Source organism: Cololabis saira, chromosome 11, assembly GCF_033807715.1.
Source record: "Cololabis saira isolate AMF1-May2022 chromosome 11, fColSai1.1, whole genome shotgun sequence".
Classification (NCBI taxonomy): domain Eukaryota; kingdom Metazoa; phylum Chordata; class Actinopteri; order Beloniformes; family Belonidae; genus Cololabis; species Cololabis saira.
The window spans coordinates 21,428,464-21,444,385 of record NC_084597.1 but is presented as its reverse complement, the minus strand read 5'-3'; the positions used below and the strand labels follow the sequence as shown (position 1 = coordinate 21,444,385).

General features: G+C 42.2%; 1 protein-coding gene across 2 annotated transcripts in view; it reads left to right on the top strand.

Annotated features, from left to right (window-relative positions):
- The window catches only part of ttc28 (tetratricopeptide repeat domain 28), a 145,375-nt gene that overhangs the window by 36,508 nt on the left and 92,945 nt on the right, over positions 1 to 15,922 (top strand). The gene's annotated exons all lie outside the window — the stretch shown is intronic.

Genomic DNA, 15,922 nt, shown 5'->3' with positions numbered 1-15,922 from the left:
CTGTGCCCCCATTCGCTACCATTATATGGAGAAGCGGCTCGCACAAAACTCCTAATATCTTCCGAAGGACTCCAAATGACACCAAACTTTTCTGGGTGAGTATACGACCATAAAAAATGCCAGAAATAAAGTCCAGGTTGTAAAAAACGAAACTTTCCCTTTAATGCTCCAGACCAGCGAGCTGGTTGTTCTGGAGGTCTGCACACCTGCTGCAGCTGCACCTGTTCAGTTGAAGCTGTGTTTGTCCATGATTTTTATTGTTTATACACAAAAATAAACAATTGTCGGATTGAAAGAGGAGGTACTAACTTTTGCACAGTGGTAAATCGCGACTGTCTGTGAGTTTTTATTGCAACCTGCAAGTTTTCCTTCGGGGGGAAAAAAATGTTCCTAGAGATTATGATGGCGTTCAGGTTCAGAGGAAAGCGTGAGAGGGTTTTATGATCAGACTTCAGTGATGTCTGAGTTATTGCATGTAGCTATATTTATATGTCAGGTGTTGAATATGACCCGGATGAGTGGGTTCCCGGTACCGCTCAGGAAGCTCGAGTTCATGTTGGTTTCAGGGCTCCGGAGCTCTGCTGCTGGTCGACTTCATCTTCTATTTTTCAGCGTATATAATGAGCAGTTTTACTGTCTTCCTCTGCCTCATGGGTGTTACTGTTTCACCCGGTGGGAGTTCACGAAACATTTCAGATTCTGCTCCGCTCAGTCAGACCAGCAGCACATCAGCTGTAATGTGTTTACTCACAATGCCGCTAAGCTGCTTAAAGCTGCTCTCCTGCTTCTGGTTTAAGACTCAGCCCACCATCTGAAACCCCTCGTTGCACAAAGCCTCACTCGCACACATTGTTCAAATATATCCTTCAAATAATCACCACATTCATTCATAATCCAGAGGAGAGCCGCTCTGCAGGCTCCCGCGTGGTCAGCAGCTGGGATCTGTGGGATCTTCTGATGAAAGCCCTCAAACAAAAGATGCATGCATGTTGACCGGTGCAGAGTATTCTCTTTTCATGACGAATCCAGTCGTTTTAATGACATGGACATCATTTCCTTTAATCTTCTTAGTCAGACTGATGCGAGTTTATATTTATAAATCTTCCTTTGCAGTCAAACAGCAGGGTGTAAATGTCCCGGAGCAGCACGCCATCATCTTCTTATCGGCATATTTTACAGGCTGGAATGTCACCTGCTATTTCTTCAGCCACCCGTGTAACTGAACGACCAAAACACATTTAGTCAAAACCTCTGACTTCCCCATCCTTGACGATGCTCTGACGGAGGACACGGTACGGCCGACAGTTCAGACAGAGCCTGAAACCTTTATAGCACTTTCATACAACCACTACAGCGTCTTTACACGTTATTTATTCCCCAAATCTGGTTTCAAAACCCAGAAATACAGAATAGTGCAGTTTCTCAACTGACCACTGGGTTTCCCCATCATTCTGTTTTTTAATATCTTGGAAATACGAATAAAATGTTAAAATCACGTAACGTATCACACTTCAGTTTCTACGCTCACCGGGACCGTTAGTCGTTCCTCCGCAGACATCTCATGACTTATCGTCACCACTCTCATCATTCAAACCTTCTGGATGATCTTGGAGCAAACATCTACGTCCCTAACATTTATCCCGCATCGTATAAAGTTGACCTTCCGTGACTGGAGTCCAGAAGCCGGCGAGTGTTTCTCTCATGCTCTTTGGTTACTTGGTCTCAGCTGAAGGCACCTCTGTTCTCATCCTGAGAGTTCATGTTAGATGGTTCAGTGGACAGCCTGTTTATTCTCAAAGTTCGTTCTCATCCAGGTAGCTCGAGCTCAAGCTCGTCTTTGTCTGCAATCTCCAGAGCCTCAAGTTATGTTTCTTCAGATCTGTCTTCATGGCACCTTTCTGCTTCGGCTAGTTTACTTTCTCTCTCAGTCGAAGGTTTGTCTTGATGTCGCCTTCCAGCCTTCTTCTCCTGGACGGATGGCGCTCCTTGGGGCTTGTGTTAGTCTTGTATCCCAGCTGCTGTGGTGTCCATCACTTTGATGGTCTTGGTCTTGGTTAACTCATCTGACTGGGATCCAGTCCTGGAGAAAAATATATGCAACCGTGGATGGAAATAAATGTTGCATAAGTCTAGTGAATCAGAGCCACGCTGCATACATGACGTAATCCCCGCTAAAGGTGGTCCACCAGGATATTAATGCGGGGTGCACCTCTAAACTGAGAGGACTGCTCTCCAGTAGGAGCTCGTCATGTTGATGGAGCTGTACGACTCCAATATCCTCGGGACATGTTTTCCCTGTTTCTGTCCTCCTGATGGACTTCACAGTTTATTTCACGCCTGTCACCATGTCTGTTTGCAGAGATACTGTCTCTCGCTGAGCTCTAATCGGTCCCAGGGACGATGTTATTCTCTCTCTCTCTTCCTTTTACTGCTCCCCAGAGAGGAAAAGTATAGCTGTTTTTCTTTCACATAGCAGAATGTAGACACGAGGAGGACCATGTGTGACTCCACGTAACCCCCACAGATAGCGTCCCTCCTCCTCCTCCTCCTCCTCTGTTTTGCTTTTCTTTTGTGTATGAGTGTGAACGTCGTTTTAGTGAGATGTTACTGTCACAGATCACCACCCAGTCTCGCTGTAGCTCCTCTACTACACTTTTACAGTCTCTGAACCAGAACAGATGTGTAACATCAGCCCGGCTTCACTTCATCCGTCTGTAATGACTCTTTTTTTTTTCTTTTTAAATCTGTGAATGTGTTTAAAGTGTGTGTCCACAGGGCTTTGTCTTCATGCAGTGGAGCTTTTTTTTTCTGCACCCTCTTCAAGTGTGCCAAAGTGGCTCTTTTCACTGATGGAGAAATACTTTAACTTGCTGCCTTGAATACAGATCGTTTCATATTTTCAGAAAGAGATGCAGTTATTTGTGATATTCTCTTTTCCACCAATGCACCCTGGCCGTACCTTCCCCAGTGAAGAAATGCACTGGCAGAGCAAGTTGTGTCCCTAAACGACACACGCTTCCATATTCATGCATATGTGCGCGCGCTTTACTTTGTTTCTGCCAGTGTGCTGGAGGGAAACATACTCCCTTTAAATTGTTTATTTATTTAAATGAGCCCATTGGCACATGAATGAAAGATAAGCCAAGGTCATTATTCAGTCAGTGCAACACTCCACGCGTCACAGTGGATGCAGAGTTCTTTTTTCTTTTCCATCCAACAACTTTATAGGTGGTTTGTGTCTGGAGCCTATTACAATGCACGGCAACTGTTCACTGTGACAGTCCCCTTTTAGTGGTCACAACAGTTATGTTATTTTATTAGTGATGAGTTTCTGGGGAGTGCTCCTGAAGCCTAGCCTTATAGACCAGACCCACATCTAGAATGGATCTGAAAATAATCCATAGAGCCTCCTAGGGCTGGGCGATATGGACCAAAAGTCATATCTCGATATTTTCTAGCTAAATGGCGATACTCGATATCTCTATATTTTTTCTGTGCCATAATTGGGGTTTCCCCCAAAGCATTATAGCATAGCATCTCTGTTAGCTTCATTTTTTTCTGAGGCAAACCCTTAAAAAAACTGTCAGTTTTAATACAAAGCCTCGTGCCAAATGTCACACAGGTTCCTTTATTAACAGAGGTCTGCACAATATCAACATGTATAAAACAAATGAAATAAAAATAAACTGCCTGCATATATAGAATAAAAATGCTTCTTGAATTAAATAAAACAAATATCCCTTTCCTGCATAACAATTAAATTAAAATACACTGTGTAATTAATACAATGTAGACAGTAACAGGCAGCTTTTCCAACTTTTCTTTTTTTTGCAACTTTTCCACTGAGGTTGACAGTTGTGCAAATAACAAAACATTTGTGCAAATCTCAAATAAAACATTCAGGTCAATTTGTCACAAAATAAGCTATATCAAAATCATAAAAAAAAAAAAAAATGTAAAAAAAAAAAAAAAGTAAATTTTTTTTTATTTTTTATTTATTTTTTTAAATCGATATAAACGATATTGTCTCGTACCATATCGTGTTTGAAAATATATCGATATATATTAAAATCTTGATATATCGCCCAGCCCTAGAGCCTCCCGATCCAACGGTAGCTTATCAAACTGCCTTTGAACACTATCAGAGCAATGAACAAGGTGATGTAGTCAGAGCAATGGAAACAAGTCAACGGGAGAGAGAGAGAGAGTTATCTAGAAGAGTAAATCCAACCTTTGTTGTAGCCTGTCTGCAAAAGATTTCCTCTACGGACCACTAGGGGGTGGCTACTGTATTTAGCTGTGACTAAACACTGAACAGAGCATCACTGTTCTTATCTTAAAGGTAGTATGGATTGTTGTTAACTGTACTAAGGGACCACTTCAGCTGGCTTTAGTTGGTCCAGATGAGTCCGAAGGTGAAGCTCGGCAGAGCAGCCTGAAGCAGATTACCTTCACTCCATCAGCTTCTACGTCTTGCAGAATCTGGGTCCGCCCGTAACTGGATCACTGAGCTGAAATGAGGACTAGCAGATCTCCCCTTAGCCCGTTGCTTAAGGGTTGAGGACGGTCACAATTCAACAAACCTTACTAGGGCCCCAGACGAGCTCCACTGGTCCTCATTTCAGCTCTGATGGTTCTTGTTCCAGATAGGGTTTTTGTGGCAATGAGTGAAATGAAGATGCTTGGGTGGAGTTGGTCAGAATGAAGTTTGGTTAGCAAAAGTTAGAAGAAGCTAATTGCTGGTAAGTGAACCACGGTGGATGTGTTCCAGACCCTCGTGCCCCCCCCATCGTTTTTGTTCTAACAGTGGTTTAGCGTCATCAGTTCCCACCAACGTGGTGGCATGCAAAGGCATGATAAAATTGGAAAACTTTGGAGCTCCGGTCGAGGCCACATTGGCAGGATCTGACATCATCAAAAACTGGCTCCCATTACCTGATTTGGTCTTGTCCACCTCAGCTACCACAAGCTAGCTGCTTTAGCTTGTATCAGCTCATGCTAAACTATGACACTAACTAACTTCACCTTCCATCCTCTCAATTATCCATCACAGGCAGGGGCAGCTGGAGCTCCTCTACCCTTCTGGTCCCTGGCCCTCTTGAACTCTTTCAAAGGAGTAGGGGGTACTTACCCACAGGATCTGAGTACAGTCGTAACACTTCTGCTTTCTAAAATCCTGCTTGAGTCATTTTTTTTTTAAAACTTCTAAAAGAGGAACTGGCACCTAAAATGTAATCACGTCAGAGGGATTAGACCAGAGGAGTAAACGCCAGAGCTCGTCTTTAATCTTCGCCTTTTGAGATTCACCCAACTGTTTTAGTCTGTCGTAATTGTTTATACATTCTCAGCAAATGTACGTCGATTCCATCTACTCCTGCCAAAGGTGATGCGCTTTTCAACTGGATGTGTTTCAGTCTGGGTAGAAAGAAAAGAGCGGACAAGAGCGGACGAGTGCGACGTGAGCACATCTCCAGAAACGCTGTGCTGTCTAAGTACCAGCACCGGACTTCACAGAGAAATACAGAGCAGGCGCCTGAAGTCAGGGTTTCTGTTACCTAATAGAGTGAGAGGGGGAGAAATAAAAGAGGGGGAGCTGAAAGAGGGAGAGACACAGGCACGTCTGTGCCATGATGGGAATACCAGAAAGAGAAGGAGTATTGGGTGTGTTTGCATGCATGCATCTGGTAGCTGAACCTCCTAATAGTGTCATACTTGCTTCAGCTGTCAGTGGAGCTCCTGAAACACCACGTTTTAGCTGAATCTGCTTCACTAGACTGTAATCACTCAGTTTAGGAGGTTATGGTCCTCCATCTACACGCCTTTGAACACAGGTTTGTGGAGGAATCTGTTTGATTTTACAACTCCAAAAAACTCCAAAAAAGTTGTCATTGTGTATCTTCAGGCTGCTGATTGTTTTCTAATCACTTTGCGGGATCGTTGGACCCACTGGTGTGATTTTCTTTTTTTTTTTCCACTCTAATTACAAAGCTTTGAAGAAAGGGACTCATCAGAATTTCTTATTAAGTGAAAATCATAGCGAGGGTGGAAAACTGCCCACTTTGGACTGAGGCCTTTGAAAGTCCATCATATTTTCATTTTTTTAAAAGCATCATTAAAACTGTGAAAATACTTTTTTCCCCCGCCTGCATCTGTTAAGATAAAAGTGTTATCATCTCCAAAAAAAATCCAGGACTCCAGAACTGAGACATTTTAAAGAAAGTATTGTTTTGGAAGGAAAAATGCTGGAAGGAGGTTCAGAATATGTTTATTGTTCAGCCTCTGAGCCTTCGGTCATCATGGAGCAGGCCCCTAGTGGTCAGGACACACGACATGTGACAGCCTTTGTAAATACACACTAGTAATACTAAGACACCATGTTCTGTGTCCCTGTTGGTCCTCCTCAGAACTTCAGAGTCCACTAAAGGCCGGTCCGGACAATGCCGTAAGAGTTGTAACGATGTGGTGATGTGCTCTGTGTGTATGGAGAAACAAACCAGCTCTTAAAACTTCCCAAAGTTGAGCCAGCTCCGGACTGGGTCTCGAACCCGTCCAGCACCAGAACCTGGTTCAGAGTTGCCTTAAAATTAGGAAAAGAAGAGTTCACCAATCAATGTGGCTTTTAGAAAATCAAGGGGAGCGTTCCTCATCTCTGCAACTGCAACAAAACCCACCAATACTACGAGTATATGATCATATTCAACATAAAATGCCCTCTAAATGTCTCCTCGATTCACTTAAAGCCATGTTGATTGTAAACTTTTCTTCTTCTCTTCAATTTTTGAGATGCTTCCGGAAATGCCCAGGTCTGCTAACCTTCTGTGCCGCCCCCTCATGTGATGTTTTGCGGTTTTCAGGTTGCCTGTAGTGTATCTTAAGTTTTGTCTCCAGAGTCACTGAACCTGCTTTATTATTTCTTCACCTAAAGTGGGTTTCCACTAGTGGGGGTTCAGTGTCTATTAAGGGGCGAATATACTTGCTGTTCACAACGCGTACGCGACCGCATCATGGCCGGCACGCGTATCCTGTGTTTGTTTCACGCGTCCATAGGGCTGGGCGATATGGACCAAAAGTCATATCTCGATATTTTCTAGCTGAATGGCGATACTCGATATATATCGATATTTTTTTTGTGCCATAATTCCCCAAAGCATTATAGCATAGCATCTCTGTTAGCTTCATTTTTTTCTGAGGCAAACCCTTAAAAAAACAGTCTCGTTTTAATACAAAGCCTCGTGCCAAATGTCACACAGGAAACTTTATTAACAGAGGTCTGCACAAAATCAAAATGTATAAAACAAATGAAATAAATATAAACTGCCTGCATATATAGAATAAAAATGCTTCTTGAATAAAATAAAACAAATATCCCTTTCCTGCATAACAATTCAATTAAAATACCCTGTGCAATTAAAGCAGCACAATGTAACTTTTCCACCTTAATATAATATTTCCAGAGTCATTGTGATCGTACATCAATTTACAACAGGTTTAATGACACCTCTGTCATGGTCTGAGGGGTCTGTATCGCCTTCACTAGCACTATGTAACTTTGAGGTGGATGGTACTGTAGGAACCCTTCCAAATTACTGGTAAAGCACTACCGCTTTTGTCCAGCCGCCAAACTCAACAAAAGCTGAAAGTTACATTGTGCTGCAAATCTCAAATAAAACGTTCAAGTCAATTTGTCACAAAATAAGCTATATCAAAATCGTAAAAAAAAAAAATAAAAAAAAAAATAAATAAATAAATAAAAAAAAATTTAATAAACGATATTGTCTCGTACCATATCGCGTTTGAAAATATATCGATATATATTAAAATCTCGATATATCGCCCAGCCCTACGCGTCCACATGCACGTTCTCCAAAAAACATTGAACGCCTACGCGACCTACAGTGCTCGCTTTGCCCGCTAGTGGCGCTGGTGCAGGTCAGAGCACCAGCTGACCACAAGTGACTTGACGCGGAGGTCAGAAACTTGTTTTGAAGAGAGGTTGAGCAAGTGCGCTGTTATCCTCATATTTATGATCCACATAGCCGCTGCACAGTGACAGACATGCGTGTCAAAAACAGCGGGCGGCAAATCAACACAGTCCTCGGTGCAGATAAAGTCGTGCTCGTTATGTCCGTGCTGGTCGGAAGATGCAGGGCAAACACAGTGGGCTGTTTCGTCCACCGATCATCAAACGTCTGAGCTGGATACAGAGGTTCGTCAGTCATCGCTCGACCGACACGACTTTGCTCCAGATATTTCGGTAAATCAATCTCCTGACGACATGCGCGTACATGCTCCAATCTAACTGGTTGCTACAGCTCGATAGCTCATCCCTGTCGCCACGTAGCTCAGGGTGACAGCCAGCTCTCTGCTGCGGTCTCGGACTCGCTGTGTGTGGTTTTGTGCTGTATTAGCGAGACAACAAGATGTCAAACAAAACAGAGTACATGCTCCAATCTAACTGGTTGCTACAGCTCGATAGCTCATCCCTGTCGCCACGTAGCTCAGGGTGACAGCCAGCTCTCTGCTGCGGTCTCGGACTCGCTGTGTGTGGTTTTGTGCTGTATTAGCGAGACAACAAGATGTCAAACAAAACAGAGTACATGCGGAAATAACGCAGCTGTTTCTCATCATCAGTTGCCTACATCTTCAAAACGAACGAGCTCTGCAGTCTCCCAACTAGGGATGTCACGATGACAGATTTTCTTGGTACGATTATTGTCAGAGAAATAATCACGATTTAACGATTATCACGATTATTATGTATTAATTAATTTCACACTATGAATGTGTAAAATCACATGAACACTCCTTAGAGATCTTTAAATGTCATTTATTTTCCATGCCAAATATTAGCAACAAAGAAAAGTAACCAAAAAGTACAACATTAATGACAATAATACCATTGGAATTAAACAAAAATCACTTCTGTGTTAATCATCCACAGCAGGTTTTCCCTTTTGGGTAATAACGTTTCAAATGCTACATGCAAACTGTAAACTTTATTACAAAAATGTTTCTGAACATTTCTTTTGGACCTGAGAAGAGAATTTTTAAACAGGAAAAAACATCTCGCTAGCTTTTGACTTATAGCTGCCCTCTGAAACATAAATAATACTGTAACAGTGAAAATAAACAAGACCACATCTGAAATTAAATACAAGCTAGCTATGTATTTCCTTTTGGAACAAAAAAAGTGGTGAAAGGCTGCAGGACAGGAGCCACCTGCAGAAGACTTGCTTCAAGTCCTTTCAGTTCAGGTTAAAGTGCAGGAATGTCAGCTACGTGCTTACGTCGGGGACTGGGGGCGGGGCTGGGGACGGTGTTACTGAACAACCAAAGCAGAATAAACACGGAAGAGCGCCGTTTTTTAAACAACGGAGCGTTGAAGACGGCGGTTAAGTTAGCAGACTCTTTTATTATTACATCCATTTATTTAATAATGGATGTAAAACAGAAGCAGCAGTGGTCTACGGTACAATCCACCAACAGAGCCCGCAACGGAGCGCAGCCTCGCGTCCGAGCCCGCTCCCAGCCCGTCCCCGCGGGCCGGGGATTTTTTATTAAATAAATGGATTTATTTCGGCAATGTTTACACACTGGAAAGCCATCGTCAACGATAACCCCTTCCTCATTTTTGCGGTACCCATAATAATCCCACACAGCTGATTTTATCCGCTTTTTGGGGGGGAATAACTCTTCATCCATACTTCACTTCAGCTGCTCCGCTTCCGCTTGTGTAACTTTATTTTCGTTCCGTGCGAGTTGCGCTGATCTGTCTATGGTTCCGGGTCCCGGCGTAATCTTTGGAAAGTGACGATGTTTAGGAGTCTTCACGAATAATTAATCGTGCCGTTTAAAATCGCGGTTAATAGTGAAAACAAGTAATCGTGACATCCCTACTCCCAACGGCTCTGGTTGAACGGCCTGACAAACCATCTCCGATGGTGCCTTTTTCGTTACTTAGATCAAAAGCAAAGCAATGCAGTGATCTCCTCTTCATCCAGTGTTGCTGTCTTGTTTATTTATCTTTATTCCACCAGCTGGTTTATTATACTACTAACAAATACATTATTACTTTTCTGATTGGCTCTGCATACTGCCCCCAATAGTTTACCACCGATACCTCTCCTCGCATGCTGCTTGAACGAGCTTCGTTCAAAACTCAGCTGGTTGTGAGCGTGAACGGATGCAATCGCAGGCTCAAACTGCAAGTATATTTGCCCCTTCACGGTGCAGTGCCACCGAACAAATACCACCGCTGACCACGTGATGGTGCCTTTTTTGATGTGTGCCAACGGCCAACAGGATTAAAGGAGGCGGACAAAGAAGAAGATTGTTCTATACCACAGAGGAATACAATCAAGTCCATGGAGACACACATCAACACTCTGGCACCTGAAAAACTACCGGGAACCCCTGCCTCTTCTTTGCAGTCTTTGATGACATTTAGTGTGCGTAACCTTGAACTCCATGAAACTGATGTATACTATTGGATGCTTTACCACACAGAGCCATCTGGAAAGTCATCCTTGGAAAATACTTGGAAAAAAATAGTTTTCAGACAAAATACCGGTCAGATGACCGGATAAAGAATCTGTTTATCGATGTGATGAACCCAGTTGGTGAATGAAACTACAGCTGGATCCAGCTTCCATGGTGTCTTTTTTCAATGAAGACATGCTCTCTGATGGTATTCTTAGTTTAGTTTAGTTTATTTACACATAAAAAAGTATACAACCGCCAAAAATTCAGACAAACAGTATGTAGAAAAAAAAGGAAACAACAACAAAAAAAAAGAAATACAATGTAACAGAAAAAAATGTGCAGGAGGAACCAAAAAAACCCATAACAAACAATATCTACAGACATGTGTAAAACATAGGACAACTAAGGAGAATAAGCTAAATTAATAGAAAAACAGGAATCTGATGAGAATGTGCAGAGAAGTTCTGGAAATTAGTTGTTAAGTTTTGCTAAGCTGGGTTAGCAAAAAAGATTTGTTTTTTGAAATTATTTGTGCTCGAGCATTCTCTAATATTGAGTGGTACGGTTTTCCAATCAAGAGGACCTCTGAATTTAACTGAAAATTGGGAAAAAGTACTCCTGAAAAAGGTGGGATGGAGATTGTTTGCAGACCTAGTATTACATTGATGAATTTGGGAATTTAATTGAAATAAAGAATGAAAACAGGTTGGAAGTAGCTTGTGGATGGATTGATAGACAAAAAGACAAATCTGAAAAACATTTACAGCAGAAATAGGGAGTATACTTAGGGACTGGAACAATGGGGTGGATTTAGTAAGTCTATTGGAGAATTTAATCATTTTGATAAAACGTTTTTGCAGGATTAAGATACAGTTGAGGTTTCTCATGAAGGTACTTGCCCAAATGACATTGCAATATGAAATATAAGGATAAATCATAGTATAATATAAATGAATACAGATTTTTCTTGGTAATAGATGCCGTATACGTCTGATTACTCCAATATTTTTTGCAATCTTGTTCGAGATGAGTGCAATATGATTTTTCCAAGTGAGATTTTCATCAATCATAACACCTAGAAATTTGGTTACCGTAACTCTTTCCAAAATGTTATTGGAAATATGAACATTTGGAAGGGCGTTAGTAGCGTGTTGGTTTCTAGGGGAAAATAACATGTATGAACTTTTCTTTATATTAAGTGATAATTTGTTGGCCTTGAACCAGGTGTCAACCTTGATCAATTCCATGTTCATTTCAGATATTAGTTTATGTCCATTGTTACCAGATATAAAAATATAGGAGTCATCAGCAAACAAAATAAAAAATACTTTAGATGATGCCATGTATAGATCATTTATGTAAATAAGAAAGAGTAACGGGCCCAGAATCGATCCTTGAGGCACACCACAAGAAATCAACCTGTAATCCGAACAAGTATTACTCCAAGAAACAAATTGCTTTCTATTTGATAAATAGCTTTTGAACCATAACAAACTTGAGCCTTTTAAACCAAGAAGAGAAAGTTTTTGTAATAAAATATCATGATTGACAGTATCAAATGCCTTTGATAGATCCACAAATACTTCTAGACTAATTTCCTTGCTATCGGCAGCTTTGGTGATGTTATCTGCAAGTTGGGTGAGGGCCATAGACGTGGAATGTTTTTTCCTGAACCCATACTGGTGATCATATAGAATATTGTTTTTATTAAGATATGTGGCCAAACGATTATAAACTATACTTTCTAATACTTTAGAAAAACATGGTAGGATGGATATCGGTCTATAATTGGAAAATAAAGAGGGATCATCTGCTTTAAAGAGAGGAATGACTTTAGCCCATTTAAATTGTTTGGGAAATACACCCGTTTTAAGAGAGAGGTTTAAGATATGAAGAAGTGGTTTGGAGATATACGGAAGGCATTTTCTGAGAATTGAGGATGTCAATTCATCATGTCCTGCAGCAGATAATTTCATTTTGTTAACAACATCAGTAAGCTCAGATTCGGTGATAGGAGAATATGCAAAAGAAAATGAAGAGCTCTTAATCCCAGAGATAGACAACGGGGTCTGTGGTATCTTGTCTGCAAGTGAAGGACCCATAGTGACAAAGAAATTGTCTTACCTAAAGCATGCTTGAATCTGCCAAAGTGGAACGCTAATTGGTCTTGAAACAATTTGCCTTCATAGATTGAAGCCTCCTCTGAGAAATAAATCCTATCTGAATGGGGGTTTATCCTGCCATTTCGCCCTTTATTTTCTGTGAGTTTTTATTTGATATTTGATATGGACTCGCGATAACCGGTAAGAGGAGCACCAGAGACACGGGAGAGGACTCAGGTTTGGTGTAAATAATTCAGAAGAAAAGCTATTGAAAATGTGACACACTCACATAAGACGCTGACAGGTTTCCAATACCTATAATCAGACTCTGCAGCTGTGTGTGTGTGTGTGTGTGTGTGTGTGTGTGTGTGTGTGTGTGTGTGTGTGTGTGTGTGTGTGTGTGTGTTACATTCACTCCCCGGCTTAGCGAGGCAGCGGGGAGGTGCAAATGTCACGCTGTCTGAAAAAGCTAAACCAACTGACTGTGGGGAGTCCCTGAAGGACCTGGAAGAAGAGGACGAACTGGAACCCACTTCAGAATATGAAAGTGCTGAGTGAGAGGTGGAACACATCCCCAATCTCTTTACGTGGCGATTGCACGCTCAGACTTTCTCTGCGGACACAGACACACACACACACACACACACACACACACACACACACACACACACACACACACACACACACAAACACCATCTATTGTCGATAATCACATTTCACTGCGTTTCTTCGGCTAAATTGAATTGTAATTGTCAGACAATGGGCGTGACATCTCAATTCAGCACCCCGCTCATACAGAAGCAGCTCGTCCAAATTGATCGTAAAGTGGGGCATGCTCACTGATGAGCCCCGAGCGTTAATGAAAGAATACAATCAGCAGTTGGGAACATATAGGAGACGTGGAGGCAGGGGAGGGGACAGGGGAGGTGTACTATCTCTGGAAATTAATTGCCCTTTTGGACCAGTTGCATTTGTAATTATTCCTTGTGACGGCGGCGGCCAAATGTTTATGTCCTTGGTAATGCACCTGAGTGATCTGCTGCAGCAGAAACAAACTGTTATTAGAGGAAAATAATGTAAAAATGCGTTTGAATTAACCGAGCAACCATATTAAGTGATTTGGAAAAACAAATTTGTTTTGAATGAAATGCGTTTCACTGTGATTATGTTTTATGTGATTATGATTATATTTCCTATTGCTGTCATGTTGTAATATTGGGATGTTGTTTATTTGGCAGGTGAAAGATTATTTACTGCCAAGACATCTGTATCGTGTGGTGTCTTTGTGGTTATTAAAGCCAGTGGTTATCCTTGGGTTCAGTCAGGCAGCCCGTCTTTGGTGGAGGATATTCTCATCAACTTCAGACGAGTTTGTTTTTGCAGGAAAGGGTTTTGGCGGTGGTGAAGCATATACAAATAATCTGCAATAAAAAAGTAATTTCCTGTCGCAGTTGTGAAATTGGGTGTTGGAATCTTTTTTTTGCTCCATGGGATTCCGTTCCTCATGGCGACATCAGCAGGGTCCATACAGCGATTGTCCTGATGTCTTTGGACATTGAGGTTGCTAAGATCCAGATCTAATGAAGAACGATGGAAGGCTGACAGCTGACCACCGACTAGTCACCGGTTTCATGGCTGTCCAAGGTTACTCTGTCTGGTCTTCCATCATTATTTTCTTGGGTCTCGTCTGCTGTTCACCGTAGCTCTCTGAACCAGCTTCACCGCTGGTGGCATGTGACCACAAAGGGAAACGCAGCTGTTGCAAGAGATGACCAGGCCAGGATCCAGAGTTACCTTCTGGAAGGCATCGGGCATGTGTACTTGTGTTTTTTAATTTAATTATTTAATAAGCAAAGTGCAACGTAGCAACTTTTAGGTATGGTGGCGCCTCTTCTTTTTCACCCAAAAGTGGGTGTGGTTACCCAGAGGCGAGGGATGTGACATGGCGTTTCACTTTGCAAGGGTCACCACCAGAGTAGCTCATGTTGCTCCACATATTTACAGGGTATGTGTTTTGAGATTAGATGCCCTTCTGGACACAGCCATCTCCGTTCACTGGAGAGGACCGGCACTATGGGTAGCTGGAGTGATGGAGCTGGAGATTGACCAGCAGACTTCTTAGAGACAGATGAATCCAGATCCTGATTGGTGCCCTGTTGAGCTGCAGTTGAGGATGGGTTTGATGAAAGGACCGCTACTAATCACATGTTTTTGCATTAATGCTGCACACATTTTCTTTTTTTTCCCAGCGTAATCTGCTGCATCTGAAACCAATAATCCTTTAACTGGTTTAGTCGGGCTGTCAATGAATCAGTTACCCAAGAAAAATAGATATGAATAACAAGAATCAAAGAAACAATATGCGCACTGGGGCCAGAGCAAAGCTATCTAGTCCAAGATAAGACGGGTGTTGGATGTTAGATGACCAAAGGCATGCCAGATTAATGACTGAGCACTCTTCTCTGTCTCTGTGAATCATTGCGATCTGTGAGCATGATCAGGTTAGATTGGAAACAGAGCGGCTCTAATTAGCTTTGCAGGGAATCATTAGGACTGTTTTCTCCTTGCCCTGGTTCACTGAGTGAGGACAGCGTGTATGGTGCTATCCCTGGAGGAATCGCTGGCGCTTCGTCTAACTCCCCTCCCGTCCTCCACCTTTCCCCGCCTACTCCGGGATGATTTGGCTCTAATTACAGCGAGGGTTGACGCGAGGAGGGGCGTTGACTCTGCTCGTTGTTGAGCGTAGGACTTGTAAAAGTGAAGGAGTAGATGAAAGATCTCTAAGTTAGGGAATGACGTGACATTTCCCACTCTTTTATCATCATATGATCAGTTTAATCAAAACTGGTGAAGGACACAGTGATCCCTGGATATAAGAGAAGTAGGACGTATTAGCATCAACACTCTTATAGTCCCCCTGGGTGGGATTTAGGGCCAATCCCAATACACCCCCTACTTTCTACCACTAGCCCTCACTCACTACCACTAGCCCTAAAAATGAAGCCACAGGGGTAGGGCCCTTGTAATCTTCCCTAGGGATTGGGACACCACTTGCTACGTCACTGCGTGGTTTACGTTCGGGTACGTAAGCGACTGCGTAGTTACGTTTGCACATACGTAACACCATATCAGAAAGCAGAGAGCTAAAAGCAAGTTTTAATTTCTGCTGTAGCGCTGTTAATATTCCACTTTATTAAGTTTTAATATTTTTTCAGGCATAAAAGTAACCGTTAAGATCCCCAACCTGGGCTCAGTTTATCCAAATAACGCCTGTTAAGAAATTTGCTCCAAAGTTTTCGGGGGATATCTAGAGCCGCCGGCTCGGGATCTGATTTATG